This window comes from Tursiops truncatus, chromosome 6 (genome assembly GCF_011762595.2).
Source record: "Tursiops truncatus isolate mTurTru1 chromosome 6, mTurTru1.mat.Y, whole genome shotgun sequence".
Lineage (NCBI taxonomy): Eukaryota > Metazoa > Chordata > Mammalia > Artiodactyla > Delphinidae > Tursiops > Tursiops truncatus.
Genome location: NC_047039.1, coordinates 62,387,871 through 62,407,159, shown reverse-complemented (window position 1 = coordinate 62,407,159; position 19,289 = coordinate 62,387,871). Strand labels below are relative to the sequence as shown.

Sequence of the window (19,289 nt, the reverse complement as noted above, 5' to 3'; positions counted from 1 at the left end):
AGTGCTCAGTCTACACACTGCAACCATAATATATTAAGTGATGCAAAAATTAAAGTGAAATTTAGTCCTACTAAAACAATACATTCATGTTTAATGGCAAAATGTTTTACACTGCTTTGGTCTTTAAATTTAAATTAGTTAAAATTAAATAAAATTTTAAAAAAATCAGTTTCTCAGCCATGCTACATTTCAAGTGTTCAAAGTCACATCTGGCTAGTCGATACTATATTGAATAGTGCAGTTGAGAAAGGGGAGAAGAGACATCTGGGGACCTACCAGGAGATGTGGGATTTTGAAAAGAGGGAACAATCACAGGAGAAGATTTTAGTTTTGTTACTGTGCCGTATTATCCTCCTTCTGCTGTTCCCGCAAGAAAATCTACAGAGACGTATATATACATATGTGTGTGTGTGTATACATATATATGTTTTAAGGCCTTTTGAATCACATCAGTGACTGCTTTTAGTTATTGCATTTGTCTGCTTGAACTGCTATGACAAAATACATCTCTCTAAATTCTCTTGTTACATACAGATGGCCAGCAAACATATAAAAAGATGCTCAACATCACTAGAGAAATGCAAATCAAAACTATAATGAGGTATCACCTCACTGGTCAGAATGGCATCATCAGAAAATCTACAAACAATAAATGCTGGAGAGGGTGTGGAGAAAAGGCAACCCTCTTGCACTGTTGGTGGGAATGTAAATTGATACAGCCACTATGGAGAACGGTATGGAGGTTCCTTAAAAAACTAAAAATAGAACTACCATATGACCCACTACTGGGCATATACCCCGAGAAAGCCATAATTCAAAAACATACATGTACCACAATGTTCATTGCAGCACTATTTACAACAGCCAGGACATGGACGCAACCTAGATGCGTATCAACAGACGAATGGATAAAGAAGGTGTGGTACATACATACAATGGAATATTACTCAGCCATAAAAAGAAATGAAATAGTGCCATTTGCAGAGACATGGTGGACCTAGAGATTGTCATACAGAGTGAAGTAAGTCAGAAAGAGAAAAACAAATATATTGTATAATATCACGTATATGTGGAATCTAGAAAAATAGTACAGATGTTCTTATTTGCAAAGCAGAAATAGAGTCACAGATGTAGAGAACAAACTTATGGTTACCAAGGGGGGAAGGGAGAGTAGAGGGGGTGGGATGAACTGGGAGACTGGGATTCATATATATACACTACTATGTATAAAATAGGTAATTAATGAGAACCTACTGTATCGCACAGGGAACTCTACTCAACACTCTGTGGTGACCTAAATGGGAAGGAGATCTAAAATGGAGTGGATATATGTATACGTATAACTGATTCACTTTGCTGTACAGCAGAAACTAACACAACATTGTAAAACAACTGTACTACTCCAATAAAAATAAAAAATAAAAATAAATAAAGTCTCTTCTTATAAGGACACTAATCCTATCAGCTCAGAGCCCCACCCTTACCATCCCATTTAACCTTAATCACTTCTTTTCTTCAAATATGGCCACAGTGGGGCTTTGGGCTTCAACATATGAATTCTGAGGGGACACAAACATTACTCCATGACAGTCATACAGACCAACAGGAACAGTCAAAATTTTTTATTTTACTTATTTAAAATTTTATACATTTTAAGAATTTTGCTGACTAGAGAGCCACAGGAAGGTGGACCCAGTGAGAATCCACAAGCTGGTCCAGGATTTTAAACAAATGTAGTATCTTTCCCCACAGATTCAGGCTCTCTAATGTGTAGCTAAATGTAGCTTTCCTTTAATCACTGTATTGGCTAACTGATTTGAGGTAACTCATACATTCCTGATTTAAACCCAGTCTAAGTGGGAAAATACTGATTAATTTGGATTATTCTCCTCCTTTCTCTCATCCTAAAAGTGGCACCTGGGCACACAGGACGTTACATAACACCGTGACGTGGTGGATGGGGGCAGGGCGGGCACCTGACCCATGGCTGTTTCTCTGCAGGTATCCTCCACTGAAGTAACTCATCCATCTGTTCTTTGCTCCCCGTCTCTTAACCTAAGGAATCCACTGTTCAGGTGCCCTTGTCCTCGGAGATCCTGCCTCTGGTGGATGTAGGTTGTTCCACGCCTTTCTCATGCCCACCACAAAGCCTAGGCAGCCCACAGTCATTCTGGCTGCTGTCTGTCCCTTGCAGCATCACAGGAGATCAGATCTGCAGTACCATCTTATGTGCTCCTTCCCTAAACATGCCATTGTTTCCATTTTGCTGTGATCAGTACCCCTGTATCTGGGGCTCCTCTAAGACATCTGCAGTCTCCTTCAAATACACTCTTAGAAATCAAGATACAAATTTTCTCTGTCTACAGAGGTCATCAGTTATCTGAGGTTTTGTGTTCCCTTCAACCCAATCAGGTACCGACTCAATCGGGTAAGAAGACTATTGATGTCCTTCTCAAGAACCTACAGCAGTGGTTCACCCTCACTCTCCTCATTAAATCCTCTCAGGGGCCACCCCCACCCAAGCCCAGATGAGAATGAGTTTCTGTCATCCTCTGCATGGCAGAAAACCTGGCCTTGTATCACCACCTATTTCCCCACTGACACATACTTAGTGTTTCCAGTCCTCTAGATCTGGCCTCAGTCCACTCATTTCCATTAGGAAATGCAGAGAGAAAAGTAGAAAGAATAGTAAAATGAAAATCTGCACACCCTCCACCTAGATTCAACGCCAGTTAATGTTTTACTATATATGACTCTAGCATGCTCTCTCTCGCCACACTTTTTTTATACTTTTTTCTTTTTAAATCAGGCATTTATAAACAAAAGTGTACATTAATTACGTAAAAATAGTTTTCAAATAGTAAAATTATTAAAAAGTTAGATTTAGGTTTTCAGAAAGATAGAGCCGAAAGTACACAAGGTTCTCCTTTACTCTTCCTGCCACCCTCCCACCACCCTCATCCATAGTTTCTCCTATTATTAACATTTTACATTAGCGTGGTACATTTCTTACAACTGATGAACCAATATTGATATAGTATTATTAATTAAAGTCCATAGTTCATATTAGGGTTCACTTTATGTGTTGTTCTATGGGATTTGACAAATGTATAATGTCATTTATCCACAGAATAGATTAACTGCCCTTAAAATTCCCTGAGCTCCATTTATTTCTCTCTCTCCCACGCTCCATCCCCACCAAACTCCTAGCAAACATGGATCTTTCTACTGTCTTCTATAGTTTTGTCTTTTCAAAATGTTATATAGTTGGAATCACACAGTGCACAGCCTTTTCAGACTGGCTTCTTTCACTTAACTATGAATTTAAAAGTCCTCTATGTCTCTTCATGGTTTGGTAGCTCATTTTGTTGTTGTTGATAAATAATATCCCATTGTATAGATGTAGCACATTCATTCACGTATTTAAGGACTTTCTGGTTGCTTCCAGTTTTTGACAATTCTTAGTAAAGCTTCTATAAACATCTGTGTGTAGGTTTTGTGCACACATAAGTTTTCAACTAGTTTGAGTAAATAGGAGTGCGACTGTTGGATGGCATGGTAATACTGTTTAACTTTCTAAGAAACTGACAAACCGTCTTCCAAAATGCTGTACCATTCTGCATTCTCATCAGCAATGAGAGTTTCTATTTCTTTATAGCCTCACCAGTATTGGGTGTTGTCAATGTTTTGGATTTTGGCCATTCCAATAGGTGTGTAGTAGCATCTTATTGTTGTTTTAATTTGCATTTCCCTAATGACATATGATGTGGAACATCTTTTCATATGCATATTTGCCATCTGTATATCTTCTTTGGTGAAGGATCTGTTCAGATCTTTTGTTCACTTTTGAATTGGGTTGGGGTTTTTTTATTATCATTATTGAGCTTTAAGAATTAGTTCTTTGTATATTTTAGATACAAGTCCTTCATCAGATATGAAGGACCTTCTCCCAGGCTGCAAGCTAACAACCATAGTTTTATAGATGCTGGTAGAAGACACAGGACTTCTGTGTCAGAGACAAAGGACTTTACTACTCTCAGCACAGCAAGTGGCATGAACTTCTTGTTCACGTTGGCTTCCCTTGCCCTCAGTTCCCAGGGGGGGTAACACAGAGAAGCCTGGGAGGAGGGGTGCTGTACACACAGTGGGTTTGTGTCACAATTAAGGAACTCCAAGCTCAGGAAGCTCAAATCTTTTATAATGGGCTGCAAGGAAACCTGCTTGACTTTTACCCGAGAGGGGGACTCTGTTTTTATTATGCTACACTCTAAAAAAAAACCTTTCCCTTTGACTTAGAGAGAGACACTCTATCTTCCAAAGCTTTCTGCTAGTCAAATGTCATTGAAAAGACTGTTTGGTGAGACTTCCATGATGGCGCAGTGGTTAAGAATCCACCTGTCAATGCAGGGGACACGGGTTCGAGCCCTGGTCTGGAAAGATCCCACATGCCGCAGAGCAACTAAGTCCGTGGGCCACAACTACTGAGCCTGCGCTCTAGAACCCATGCACCACAACTACTGAAGCCCACGCACCTAGAGCCCGTGCTCCGCAACAAGAGAAGCCACCGGAATGAGAAGTCCACATACCGCAATGAAGAGTAGCCCTTGCTCGCCTCAACTAGAGAAAGCCCACGTGCAGCAATGAAGATCCAATGCAGTCTAAAATAAAAAAATTTATTTAAAAAAAAAGACTGTCTGGCACAAAAGCTGTTAGTGTCTTTGCTCACAAGATGGTGCAGAAATTGATAAAGAACTGTCTCCCCACAGTAATGACACAACACCTCTAAATATCTTGGCATGTGTACTCTAAATAAATTCTCCTGTATAATTACTATAACATTATCACAAATAAGAAATTTGACAATGATTTCATAAATCACAACTCCAGCAATTCATATCCAGTCCATATTAAAATTTCTCCAGGTATGCCAATAACCTGTTTTATGGCTTAAAAAACAAACCCAAAACAGAATCTTATAAAGGTTAACCATTACATTTGGTTGTTTTGTCTCTTTAGTATCATCTTGTCTAGCACAACCCCCTCTATTTTTTCCTATTGGGGAAAAAAATCTCACATTCTGAATTCACCTGATAGCTTACTTGTGATATCATTTATTTATTTATTTATTAACAATTGATTTTATTTTATTTTTTTAAATTTTTATTGGAGTATAATTGCTTTACAATGGTGTGTTAGTTTCTACTTTTTAACAAAGTGAATCAGTTATACATATACATACATCCCCATATCTCCTCCCTCTTGCGGCTCCCTCCCACCCTCCCTATCCCACCCCTCTAGGTGGTCACAAAGCACAGAGCTGATCTCCCCGTGCTATGCGGCTGCTTCCCACTAGCTATCTGTTTTACATTTGATAGTGTATATAAGTCCATGCCACTCTCTCACTTTCTCCCAGCTTCCCCTTCCCCCTCCCCGTGTCCTCAAGTCCATTCTCTAGTAGGTCTGCGTCTTTATTCCCGTCTTGCCCCTAGGTTCTTCATGACCATTTGTGTGTGTGTGTGTGGGGGGGGGTATCATTTAACCTGCTCCTCTCTCCCATGTATTTATGATAAACTGGAAATTCAGTCTAGAGACTAGATGATTCAGATTGAGCCATTCTGGCAAAATCACTTCATAGGTGATGTTCATGCTAAATGCAGTGAGAAAGCAGCATAGCAGGAGGCACTTAATGTCACGTGTCTTGCTACTAGTTTTATTACTTGGATAAAGTGACAACTGCAAGATCTCTCCTTCAAAGGTACCATCTTCTCCGTGAAATTTGTAAGCAATCTGAGATGTAATCCTTTTGACGTCAAGCAAATAGCCTATTCTCCAACAGGTTATAGCATCCATTGAAGTTTCTTTCCTGAATTAATTATCCAGTAGGGTTAGGCTTTGCTATACTAATCATCAAAGCCAACCTTTTAAAATTAAAAGAAGTGAGAATGAAAGCAGGGAAGGAGGAAGAAGGAACACCTCTCTTCCTGTAAAAATGCATCTCTTAAAATTGACAGCTGTGGCTTTCAAGAGCTCATTTTGAAACAAGTCAAGAATTTTACTCTGTTCTTAAAGGTCCCCAGCATCCACCCTTCCCTGGGGCAGTGAGCCTTAGTCCCAACAATGGAAAGAACACAGAACAAAGAAGAATTATTGAGAAGGAAAAATACATCAGGGAATATTTCAAATATTATCCGGCTATACTTAAATGGTAGGGGTAGAAAATCATCAAAGGATGGCAGAACTCATGGGCAAAGGTTTGAGGAGAAACACAGTATTTACATAGTCTCAGCATACATTCCTCCAAATTCCTTATTAATTTAAAAAGAAGAAGTAGCTTTCAAGTTAAGAAGGCAGACCCTCTTTAACCAAAAGGTCAAAGTTAACATCAGCAAAAATAGGACAAACTGAAGATGCCTCCTGATGTACCTGGGGCACAGCATCATTTCTGTGCTACTCCTGCCTAGATACAGCAAACTCTGGGTTAAATCAGGCAAACCCAAGCTGAGGGACATGACTCTTCTGTGCTCTTCAAAAATGTTACAGTCAATCATGGCAAAGGAATGCTGAAGAACTACTGCAGATTAAAGGAGATTAAAGAGGCATAACAACTAAACGCCATATGTGATTCTGGAATAGACCATGGACTAAAAAAAAGAAGCCATAAAGGAACTTACTGGGATAATTGACAAGATTGTAATACAGACTGTGGATTAGAAAGTAGTATTACATGACTGTTATATTTCTTGATTTTGGGAACTGTACTATGATTTTGTGAGAAAATGTCCTTGTCTAAGGAAAGAGATAAAGAAGTACTTAGGGATAAAGGGTCGTATCTCCAATTTACTCTCAAATCATTCCAAAATACACATGCACAAAAATATGTTTAGAGAAAAAAAGAGAACATGGGGCAAATATAAACAATTGGTGAATCAGGGTGAAGGGTATATGTTGGTTCTTGCAACTTTTCGTAAGTTTCAAATTACATTTTCTCCACCACCCAAATAAAGCCACTCCTGTTTTTTTTCACTTTTCTTACTTCCTGCTCAAAAATTCCTGTGGGAGAATGAGAACTGCCCTGGAGACAGAAAACCTGATTATAATCCTCACCCTCAACAATTTCACATCCTATATTTCACAAGAAGCCTTGGTAATGTTACTAACAGAAGCCCACTTGTGTGTAATGCTCAGTTCACAAACACTTTCACACATACCATCTTACTTCATTCTGAACATAACCCTGAGCTATAGGCAGGGAGACAACTATTTCCACCTATCAAATGAGAGGAAAAAACAACAACAAAAAACCAAATCCCAGAGGCTTAAAGGGGCTTGTCCAAGGTCACTGAGTCAGTGAGTAGCCAAGGTGGGACTAGACCCCAAGAACATGACTCCCTTTTGAATGCCATAGCCATTATGCCCTGCTGATCCTAGTTTGGCAACTAAGGGACTTGGTTGCATAGGTCTCACTTTCATGTTCTTTTCCCCAAGGACAGTTGGAGTATCGAAGATTTGGGAAGTGAAGAGCTGGCTGTGAAGATGATGTTCAGGAACAGGATTTTGGTTAGGAAGGCTATGGTAAAGCCAGGAGAATACTGAGTCCCAGGCCAGGGATGTGGTGTATCACTGCATCATGGGATCAGGAAGAATGCATTTGCTAACTCATGATCGCTAACCTGAAAAAGAGTTCCTTACACTGAAAGATGAAAGCAACAGAGAAAACTAACTAGATAAAATGGCAATAATTCCCACTACGAAACCACAGAGTGGGTTCACCTATAGCACTGATGACCTCAGATGTCTTTATAATGATGTACAAAAGGAATGACCACGGCAAACACGGAATTTTAATCTGAGGGAACTACAGTCTTACAAGTGTCAAGGAAACTTGGTGGGTTGAGGATCTCACAAAGTATGACCCTGTGGAAAGTTGAATCATTGAAAAGAAATATCTACAGAGGAGTAAGAAGAATCATATGAAATGTTAAGAGGGTGTAGACTTAGTTGGAAATCCATAGATCCGAAATAGACACAATGAAGAACATGTGGGTGAAGCAAAAGGAGAGGGAACTAAAATTCTACCAGTGGAAGTGTGCTTCTTATCAAAAAGGCTACAGCAAACATTATTAAGAGAGACACAAATGTCAGGACTGAAGAACTGATTAGAACTCTAGTTTCTTTCCATAAGGCAGGCCTCTAGACCCATAAAAAATTGCAGATCTGTTGGAGGGAAAATAGATTTTGGCAAAATTACAAAAATAAAAATGATAAAGGTTAGACAAAATTCCAACTCTCCTCATTTCTGACTTCTCCCATGGCACATACCTGAAATAATCTGTGAAAGTGAAGAAAGACTGGACACAGACCATGTTCAAGTTTTCCAAGTGGGGAGAAGGAGAGATTCCAGAAACAATTGGCAAGCAATAAAAGTCCTCCCCCAGAGTGCTTAGCAGGTGGCTTGCCATTTAGAATGGAAAACAGTGGTCTTCAGGAGGCAGCATGGGTCACTGAAGCAAACCATGACAAGGTGACTCCACTTCCTACAAGGACTGGACTGACAGCACAGAGGGATGCAAGAATGTAGAGGACTTGCCATTAGCAGAATTCCTGACATTTTCTCGTAATAGTGGACAAAGTATTTAGAAACATGGGCTGGATTTTAGTAAAAAGAGTTAAATCTGTAGCTCGTTGGGCTTGCCCAAAGAACGTTGGCTGACGTATCCACAACAACTTGGACAACAGAAGAGAGTTCTCTAGTTGGCTTCTGAGCTTGATCCTTGGCTTGGTTTTGATCAAAATTTTTATTAATATCTTGAGTAAAGATATAGAAGCCGTAGTGTGCTGAAGCTGGCTTATGAGCATAGATCATTAAATTCTTAGAAAATTTGTGAACAGGTTAACATGTTAGCTTGTAATTGGTCACAGCGGGGTATTTAGACTCTAGAAATTAGCAAGCACTGTAAATCAGGGCCTTTCCTTTCCCTTCCCAACGAGAACTGGTTGTTCAACATTTACTACCACACTACTAAATAGAAAACAGTATATTGGTTAGGCCTCATTTGACTGAAGCTAAAATCGGTTTAAGCAAACAAACAAAAGAACAGCAATTTCAAGTAACTGGAAAGTCCAGGTCAGAGCCTTAGGCAGAGTTGGACGCTGGCACAAATGGTGTCACAAAGACTCAGTCTCTCTCCCTCTACTGCTCTCCTTCTATTCTGCTTTCCTCCATGTTGGCTTCATTCAGTAGTAACTCAAGGCTTTTATCATATTGGTATTGAAATGCCAGTGGAAAGAGAGGCCCTCTTCCTCAATAATTTAAACGAACGATCTACACACTATGATGAAGGGAACAGTGTTTTGATTGTTCAGTCCCGGGCTGTGTTCCTATCTCTGGGTATAGACTGAGAAGGCGGAAGTAACCAGCCAAATCATGACGACGTTACCAGGAGAGAGGGAGATGGATGTCGGGCATCTAAGGAACATGTGTCCAAAGTGCATTTACTTGATCTGTGAAAAAGACTGAGAAATTACAATTCAGCTAAAAAAGTGTAATCTCGGGATGACTGAATCAATGGGCATAGAGTGCCAAATCAGGAAATGTAAGAGCTGTTCTATAATTACTTAACTACTCGGAGTGTTGTATTCAGTTCTTGGCACTGCAGTTTACAAGGGCCATTAAATATTCATGAGAAAGTCCTAAAACCATGTATGTAGAAGAATGTACTAAAAATGGCTGAAGAAATCAAAGAATGTTTGCTTTGGAGAAAAGAAGATTTAGGAGCATATGGGATCTCTGTGTTCAAGTATTGAAAGTCCTCTTCTAACAGAGGCTGTCCTCTGTGTGACTCTAGAGGGTAGAGTCACAGGACCAGGGGACAGACTTGGTTCAACATAAGAAACTCCCTGACCCTGAAGGCTGCCCAACAACCTGAATGGGTTGCCTCAAATCAGGGAGCTCATGGAGGCTAGACTCTATAGTCGGTAAGGCAAAAATCACATGCAGCCAAAATCACCTTGAAAATTACCTATAAAGAACGGTTAATACAGATCATGGGTTTCTGCCTGTATATGTATGTATAAACATACAATGTATTTAATAATGTACAACATAATAGAGAGCACAATCTTTTAAACACTGGCATGACAAAACCTTTAAGAAGTGTGCGGCGACCAAATAAAACCACCACTGATTCAAGTCTCCCATTCACATTCACTTTGGGGCACATACCGATTGGGTGTGACAATCACTCTTGCCTCCCACTCCTCTGCAAGCACATCCTTTGTCCCTGCTTCCTGGGAGAAAGACTCTTAAGCCTTAGAATTTCCCAAGTAATAGGAGCATGTATTTATTCATGAGCCTCTTGGATCACACCTGAGTTTATGCTACGAGATGAGGTAAGTCAGGATGGGGGCTGGTCACCAGAAAGACTACATGATTGGAGTTTGGGGACTTGGAGCCAGCCCAACCTCCAGGGAGGGGAGGGGGGCTGGAGATTAAGTCCAATCCCATAACTAATGATTCCATCTATCATGCCCACTAAAAACTCTAGAGATCAGCTAAGTGTAACTTCCTGATTAGGGAACACACTGAGGTACTGAGAGAGTGATGTGTTCCACCAGGAGAGAGCACGGACGCTCTGCATTTGAGACCCTCCCACACCTTGCCCTATGCATCTCCTCATTTGGCTAGTCCTGATTTGTATCCTTTACAATAAAACTATAGTCACAGCATGGTGCTTTCCTGAGTTTTGTAAGTCTTCTAGTGAATTATTGAACCTGAAGGGTTGTGTGAACTTCTGAATTTGTAGCCAGTGGTCAGGAGTGTGGGTGGCCTGGGGACTCCTAAAGTGTGGCTGGCATCTGAAGACAGGGCAGTCTTGTTGGGGACCATGCCCTTAAGTCTATGGATATGACACTAACTCTGGGTGATTAGCATCAAAAGCACACAGCAGTATTCCAGTTGGTGTCAGAGCAAGCGTAACTTAAACATGGGATGTGATTGTACAGTACATCTAACAATAATTCTCTAATACCTCCAAAAGTCTACTTTTTTAAACTACAGACTTAACAAAATTAATACTTTTATCTTGGCCCATAGAAAAGCCAATAGGCAATAGTCTTGTATTATCTTACTTTACGAAATTTATGTTTAAAAGAGGCAAGGGGGCTTCCCTGGTGGCGCAGTGGTTAAGAATCTGTCTGCCAATGCAGGGGACACTGGTTCAAGCCCTGGTCCGGGAAGATCCCACATGCTGCGGAACAACTAAGCCCATGCGCCACAACTACTGAGCCTGTGCTCTAGAGCCTGGGCGCCACAACTGCTGAGCCCGCGTGCCACAACTACTGAAGCCCGTGCACCGAGAGTCCGTGCTCCGCAACAAGAGAAGCCTCCGCAACGAGAAGCCCACGCACCGCAACGAAGAGTAGCCCCTGCTGGCCACAACTAGAGAAAGCCCGTGTGAAGACCCAGTGCAGCCAAAAATAAATTAAAAAACAAAAAAAAAAGTGTCAAGAAAACTGGAATCTGAGAGTCTTTGGCTCATGCAATTTCACATTACTGATTCAGGTTACCAGAGAGCAGCTAAGGTCTAGGGATGCAACAGCTTCTCCACAGTGGGGTCAGGCCAATTCGGAAAGGAAAACAGACACCCTCTTTCTAAATCACAGAATATGACCCAGGAGACACTAGCACCGTAATAACAAGATGGGCACTCCCATGCCTAACGGCTTAAAAGTTTGCCGAGATTTTTCTTTTCCTTTTTTCTTTGAGACAGATGTGAATCAAAAATATCCACTGCCAATTTCACAGAAATTTAGAGAGAGGGCAAATCCACTTGCAAGCTCTTTCAGGGCAGAAAGGACAATGCATTTTTTCCCAGCCCCTTCAGTCAGAGGCCAACGGCAGCAGTATTCATCCCCAACACAACATCTATTCAAATCCCTTAAGATGCCCCCAGAGATGTTGTCCTGCTCCCCCGGTGGTAAAGGGCAGGGAGTGAATTCCCAGAAAGCAGAATTGATCAAGGGGGGAAGTTATAGGGGTCCTTCTCAGCTGAGTGTAAGGAAGGACTTTCTGAGTGGAAGGTGCTTCTCAGGAGATTGGGGATGAACTCCCTGTTACTAGCAGGTCTAAGTTCAGGGTCACAGCCAACTCATGGGGACAACTGGACAAGGAGATGTGCAAACCCGATAAGGGATGAGGACATCAGAAGACATTTCAGTCCCTGCAGCTCTGACAGCCGGTGGTTCTGTCTGTATGTTCAAAGTAAAACCAGGGAAAATAATCCCATGCAATGAGACTCATCTGCTGTGTCCTTACCACAGATATTTCTCAACAATAAATCCCACTAGAGTACTTCCTGGATGATGTTATTTAGGGAAGTTAAGGGAGATTTTGGAACTACTTCAATGCTCTTAAATTCATTATCTAATGCTAATTAAAATGATCTGTTCTGCTGTCACCAAGGAAAATCTTGTTAGCGAAACTGATGAGTTGCAGCGAGCTCTCTGTCACCGAGCTGGGAGCAGATGCACGCTTACAGCACCACACATCCTATGTCACGGACAATTAAAGGCGAAGGGGAATTAACCTGGCCGTGTACCTGGCCTCGAGCAGGTTTCTAAGGCCAGCCACACATCTGACGAGCACTCCTGGATAGCAGGGGGCCTGCCTCTGACCCTCTATGCCACCTTGGGGCCGGCACCTCATCTCTCTGAGTTGGTTTAGCTCAGCCTTATTCAACCTATTAAAATCACCACAGGAACTTTCAACAATTCAGTACCCTGGCTCCACCCCAGACCAGTCAAATCAGAATCCCTGGAAACGGGGCCCAGGCATCAGTATTTTAAAGCTCCCTAGGTGATTCCGACGTGCAGGTAAGGTGGATTACCACTGCCTCTGATGGCCTCTAAGGACCCCTCCCTCCAGCCCTGTGCCCCTCCCCGTTTCCGGACTAATCAAATGATGAGAAGTCATTTGCTCATTTCATCACTCTCTTGCAGACACTGGTTATAATGAGTCTGATTCAACTGGACTTCCACATGAGTATCAGCTGTTAAATCCTGGAGGTTAACTACTGTTAATCATGACCACGTCTCAGTTATTTCTGTACATGCCTAGCACATACCAGGTGCTCAGTACCGATCTGACAGATGAACGATGCAGAGGCCCAAAACTCCTTGTGCAGTTCATCCCATCTCTCTGCTTCGCTCTGAGGGGCATTTTAGTCGTGTTGCTGCTCCTCAACACTCAGCAGAGCAAGAAGAGTTACTTACTAAAGTTAAATAATGTGTAAGACGCAACTTTAATAACAAAATAGCCCCAAATCTTGTTTAACCCCTTAAACAAGAAAAGTTTATTTCCCTAAATGCGTAAAACCTTGGCTTTCAAAACATGGTTCTGGGACCAGCACAATCCGTATCACCTGGGAACTTATTAAAAATGCAGACTCTTTGGCTCCAAACCATTATCTACTGAATCAGAGACTTTTGGGGTAGGGCCTAGAAATCTGTTTTAACAAGCCATCCAAGTGATTTGAGAACCCTGCCTTTATAAAAGCGTTTGAGAGCTGATAGTCCAAGGTTAATATAGCAACTCCATGAAGCTGGCAGGGACACAGGCTCCCTTCTGCTCACACGCCTATAAGGTAAAAACCTTGTCCACATGCTCCAATACAGATGCTGAAGTTCCAGCCATCACATCTAAGTTCAAAGGAGTGAGAGAAAGAAAAGACCAGAGGAGGGCACTCTCTCTCCTTTAACGTGACTTCCTGCATGAATACATTTATTCTTACATCTCATTGGCAAAAAAACTTTTCTGTGAACAAGGCGGAAATGTTTTTGAGTTGGGCAGTCCACCCAACCAAAAACTGGCGTTCTGTTTCTGAGGTACTGAGATAGGAAACTAGTTGTTTCTATCTCGACTAATCACTCAATGATGATAATAAGGAAAACGAAAACTTATGAGCGCTTTTCATGTCCAGGCACTGTGTTCAATACATCACATGACAGTATTCTATGGGGAATCGTTACACAGTATGCGTTCTTAGCCTCAAAGCTATGCTACTCTGATAATGCTGGTGGAGGAGAAGAAAGAAGATGAGCAATAACCAATATTATATATCCATTCTTATTTAGCAGGAATAATACAGCACTGGATTTGCCATCACTTAATAAAGTTGAGCTTGCAAAGCAACACCCACCCCATTCCAAATGGCTGGTTTGTTCTTTCTAAGGGTGCACGTTCAGTTCACTAGGACGGGTGTGTAGTGATGTCTGTACATTAAGAAGCTTGCGTCTTGGGCTTCCCCGGTGGCACAGTGGTTAAGAATCCGCCTGCCAATGCAGGGGACATGGGTTCGAGCCCGGGTCCGGGAAGATCCCACATGCTGTGGAACAAGCAACTAAGCCCGTGCGCCACAGCTACTGAATCCCACGTGCCTAGAGCCCGTGCTCCGCAAGAGAAGCCACCGCAATAAGAAGCCTGGGAACCACAACGAAGAGTAGCCCCTGCTTGCCGCAACTAGAGAAAGCCCACAGCGCAGCAACAAAGACCCAACACAGCCAAAAGTAATAAATAAATTAAAAATAAATTTCTAAAAAAAAAAGAAGCTTGCGTCTAACGCAAGGGATCCAGGATTCGTGGGGCCTAAAGCCTGTACAATTTAGGATCTCCCCTTAAGAAAAAATTAAAGTATGAATACAAAATGATGTAGCAGGCTTTGGAATGCCAAGCAAGCAAGCGGCCCAGATGCTTAAGCCTCGTGGCTTCACAGGAAATCTGCTCGCAGTCTAATGCCTCCCTTCTGGCCCAGCTTGCTGACTGCATGCAGCACTGAGGACACCGTGCAGGAGATTGCAATCTCAGTGGTTTTCTAGCTTTTTGTTTGTTTTTAACAGCAGAACCCTGTTACAAAAAGAAACCTAACTCCAAATCTGAACGTGTTAAACAGATATTAGCGGGGCTGCTCTCACTGGAGCCTAGGTGGCTGGTCAAGAGCCCCATCGGCTCTGCCCCCACTTCCTACCACAGTGCTGCTCCCCAAGGCATCTCAGGGCAAGCTGGGACTTGGAGCATCCCATCTAGAAACCACCTGATCTACTGGTGGGTTGCGGGTTAGAACTCACATCTATCCCAAGCTCCTTTCATTCTACCATACTAATCCTTCGATTCCCAGGCCAGGCCAGGCCTCAAACGCCGTTTGCTGAGCTCTCACCTTATCCCAAATGCATGATTTGTTGTACTGTAGAATCAAAGTACCACGTATTACCTGCTTCTAAGGTGAGTCAGGACATGCCTGTCCCCCCACAATCCTGGTGGAGGAGGGCTGTGTACTCCTTGTATTAACTTAAGTCACCGAAGGTTCTTCCCCTGGAGAAGGTCCTTTCTCCCCTTCTTCCACCCTGCACCTCTGGCCGAGTCCCTGGCACACTGCAACCCTGTGACTTGGGAACCAAACAAGGCAAGGAATATCCAACCTATCTCGGGAATCATGAACACCTACAAAGTTTTACAAGGCATCTTCACATACACAATCTCATTTGATTCTGACCTCAACCCTCTGAAATTTTCAGGTACTATCTCTATTTTTATAAATAAGAAAACAGAAGTTTCTAAAGATTGTGACTCACATTTCTGGTCAGACTCAGGGCCGCGCTTCAAAGCCAGATCTTCTGAAAACAAACTCCTAGTGCTTTTCACTGCGGTACTGCTCTCAAAAACCCCTCCCAGGGGCTTCCCTGGTGGCGCAGTGGTTGAGAGTCCGCCTGCCGATGCAGGGGACACGGGTTTGTGCCCCAGCCCGGGAAGATCCCACATGGTGCGGAGCGGCTAGGCCCGTGAGCCATGGCCGCTGAGCCTGCGCGTCCGGAGCCTGTGCTCCGCAACGAGAGAGGCCACAGCAGTGAGAGGCCCACGTACCGCAAAAAAAAAAAAAAAAAAAAACCCTCCCATTTGTAGTGAATGTTCTTGTTTAAAGAAGTCTACTAATTGAGGGAACGTGAAGCAGGTGGCTTGTTTTGTAGATGAGAAAACTGAGGACCAAAATCACCTGCCTAGTAAGGGGCAGAACCCACGCTGGGTCCAAGCTTCTCAAACAAATTCAAGGCAACTTCCTCTACAAAGCAATCACCTGGAGTTGGCCCAGTGTCTCCCGGTGCTGACTCACACCCATCTCTGCATGACAAGACCACTAAGCAAGTTGAAACCCTGGACTTCTCTGCTGTTCCTAGGCTTTTTGGCCCAGGTGAATGACCTCAAATTACCCCTTGCTCCTTCCCAAGGAAACAACTCCCTCTCCAAGCTGCCTAGCTCTCAGCATTCTACCCGAAAAGTTGATAGACTTCAAAGGAAGGTGTTAACCACGGGCTACAGCTAAAGGTGCTGTTCCTATCAGGGTTATTTGCATTTAAAAAACAGCCAATTTGGGCTCAAGTGCTTTCACCCTTGCTTCCTAACCTGTGGGCAGAAGAGACTGCAGGGGGCCTGCAGACCCTACCTTGCCCCAAGCCCTAGCTACAAATGGAGTGAAGGCTTTTCAAAGGTACACAGCTGCTTTAAATTGATGGTAAATTATGTATTTAAAAGTGGTAATGAATTCATGGAGCTTCCTTTGTGATTTCTTAGCCAATACAAACTCAAAAGTGCAAGTGTAATACTGCATTTTGGGGCAAGGGTTGCTGAAATGTTTGATGGCAAAAAAACTCAACAATGGGAACTCTGACTTCCAAGTCACGGCTTTGTGACAACAAAGCTTTCCAGCAATCTCCAAATCTCCCATGATTCTACCTGGCCATTAGAAAGCCTGGCTCTGGGACTGAGCCCCAACCTGTGTATTCAGGCCCAGTTCTAGGTCCTTTTCACATGTAAACTCAATTGAAGTTGAGTTAAACCTCACAGCGATCCAGTGAAGCCCCAGAGCTCTAAATGCTCTTGTTTTGGTCCCATGCCAGATTCTGATTTGATGCTATTTGTTAAAAGGCGCACTTTACCCATTAACTAAACACCGTGGCCAAGTGAATGGTGCTGTGATTTGGGAGCCCTGGGTCACGTGCATCTGATGAAGGCAGGTCATGATGGGCTCACCCTACACAAACGGGACGACTGAAACGTGAGACGACGGGAGCCCCCAAAGAGGTGCCAGCCAGACCAAAACACACGTCCACCAGGTTACATTACACGCAGATGCAACGGGTTTCAAAACATCTATGTTTAGAGCTAGATTTAAGTATTAAGCAATACAGATGGGGCAGAATAGTTGATTGGGCAAGAAAAATAACACCCAAGACTTGTCCATTTCCTCAAAAGCACTTCCTTGCTGTTACACAGGTCTTTAAAAATCATGTTCATTCTTTCTATCACTGTCTACTGTGGAATGTAACAGCAGCAAGTCAATGTGTTCACTGGCAGGTTTATCAATAAGAACATGAGTTTTAAATGCAAGAGGATTTCTATCTAAAAGCAAAGTCTGTTTTCAAGCATCTGGAAGTCATTTAAAATACCTAAATTATTCATTATGCTTAATTATAGTCATCAAGAGCACAGTCAGATGATTCTCATAACCTTACCAGATTTCTATCACCTTCCACTTAAGTGCTATCACATATCGGCACAACGAAGAACTAATCATTTTCCCCAAGATAGAATTAATTCCCCTAAAAACAAGACAGCATGGACCAAAATTTCTCATTACCATGTTTTTGGAGCTCTCTTCGTCCACTTACATTCAGCAATGGGCATGAGGCCATGTTTAAACATTAGAAATCATTTTGATGAAAGATTCCAAACACCACTCCTTCACAGGGATGCAAGTGGAAACATCGGCACTATCTTCCAAGTCACTGTTTTGGGTACAAACATGCCCACAGCAATCAGTGTCTGTTTGCAAACTCTGGAATGCAGAGCAGAGCGGGCCGTTTAGTTACCATTCAGAAAAGACCAATCCAAATAACGTATCTACTGGTTGACTTCATTTAAACCCTTAAGAATTCATCTGGGAAAAAGGGTAGGGAATTTGGAGGCACTGTGGTGGTAGAGGTTTTGAATTTAGAAAAGGTGTCTTAGTTTCCTAAGGCTGCCTAACAAATACCGCAGACTGGGCGGCGAAAACAACAGCAATTTATCTCCTCAAACAGCTTTTGGAGGCTGGAAATCCAAGATGAAGGTGTCAGCAGGGTTTGTTTCTTTTGGAATCCTCTTTCCCTGGCTTGGGGATGGCCCTCTTCTCTCTTGCCTTCACATGTTCTTCTCTTTAGGTGTGTCCTGATCTCTTCTTACAAGGACACCAGTCATACTGAACTAGGGCCTACCCATAAGACCTCATTTTACCCTAATTACCTCTTTAAAGACTCTATCTGCAGATAGTCATTTTCTGAGGTACGGTACAGAAGTGGGAGTGGCGGTTAGGATTCCCACACACACACTTGAAGGGGACAAAATGAATTCAGTCCTTAACAGATGGAGATGATTATAACCTGTTTCCTTACGTTAAACGGTTTCAGAGGTGAGAAAAAAGTTCAAGTGGCAGATTTTTATGCTTATTTAAGTTCATTAGTTTTAGAAATAGTTTGATTAGCGGCTCAGTATAAACTGTTGCTGCTTTTTCTGAGACCCTGTACTCTCTTAACCATTATTCTAAAAATATACACACACTCTTGTCTTTGTAAGATGTACCCTTAAGAGTGACTAATCTGCTATAAATAAGATGTAACCTTTTCAAAATTTCATTGCAAACAGAAACAAGTGCCATCACATATTTTAAAGAGCCTATCCTTTGCGTTCAGGCAAGCAGGAAGCCTTATTCCATTAGGCAAACACATATTACCCCAGGCTTAAAGGGGAACAGGTTCTCCTTCATTCTAGGCAACGGCAGATCGATCCCTGAGAAAAGCATGGGGTGCAATCTGAAAGCTACAAAAGCTAAATTTAAAAATTAAAGACATTCTCAAAAGCAGGAAACTTTTGCATGGAAAATACATCCTCCATTCAGCCAGGCAGGTTGTTCTCAATTTGGTTAAAACCATTTGTTGATTTCTGCTAAGAATAAATTAAAATGGTAGAAAGTCAAAACAAAGAAAGAAACAAACAGGAGAGAAGGCATCGTCAGTGAACAACAACAAATATCTGGAAAAAGAGGAAGCCACGGAGAAAGTTATCAGGGCCAAGAAAGCTGAATACCACGTATAAGCAGAGGAGCAAGTTAATTCTCACTCTGATCTACAGAAAATCCCAGCAAGCAGAGGTGCTAAGTACTGGGAAAAGCTGGAGTGAGGCCTAGGATGGAAAACAGGAGGATTGG

The 19,289-nt window shown here is 42.3% G+C and overlaps 1 protein-coding gene across 1 annotated transcript in view; it reads right to left on the bottom strand.

The window, feature by feature from the left end:
- Positions 1–4,657: 4,657 nt before the first annotated feature.
- PUM3 (pumilio RNA binding family member 3) overlaps positions 4,658–19,289 on the bottom strand; it is a 95,723-nt gene continuing 81,091 nt past the window's right edge. The window contains exon 19 of the mRNA XM_019934767.3: positions 4,658–17,882. The gene's annotated coding sequence lies outside the window, so the exon portion shown is untranslated. The remainder of the gene's footprint in view (positions 17,883–19,289) is intronic.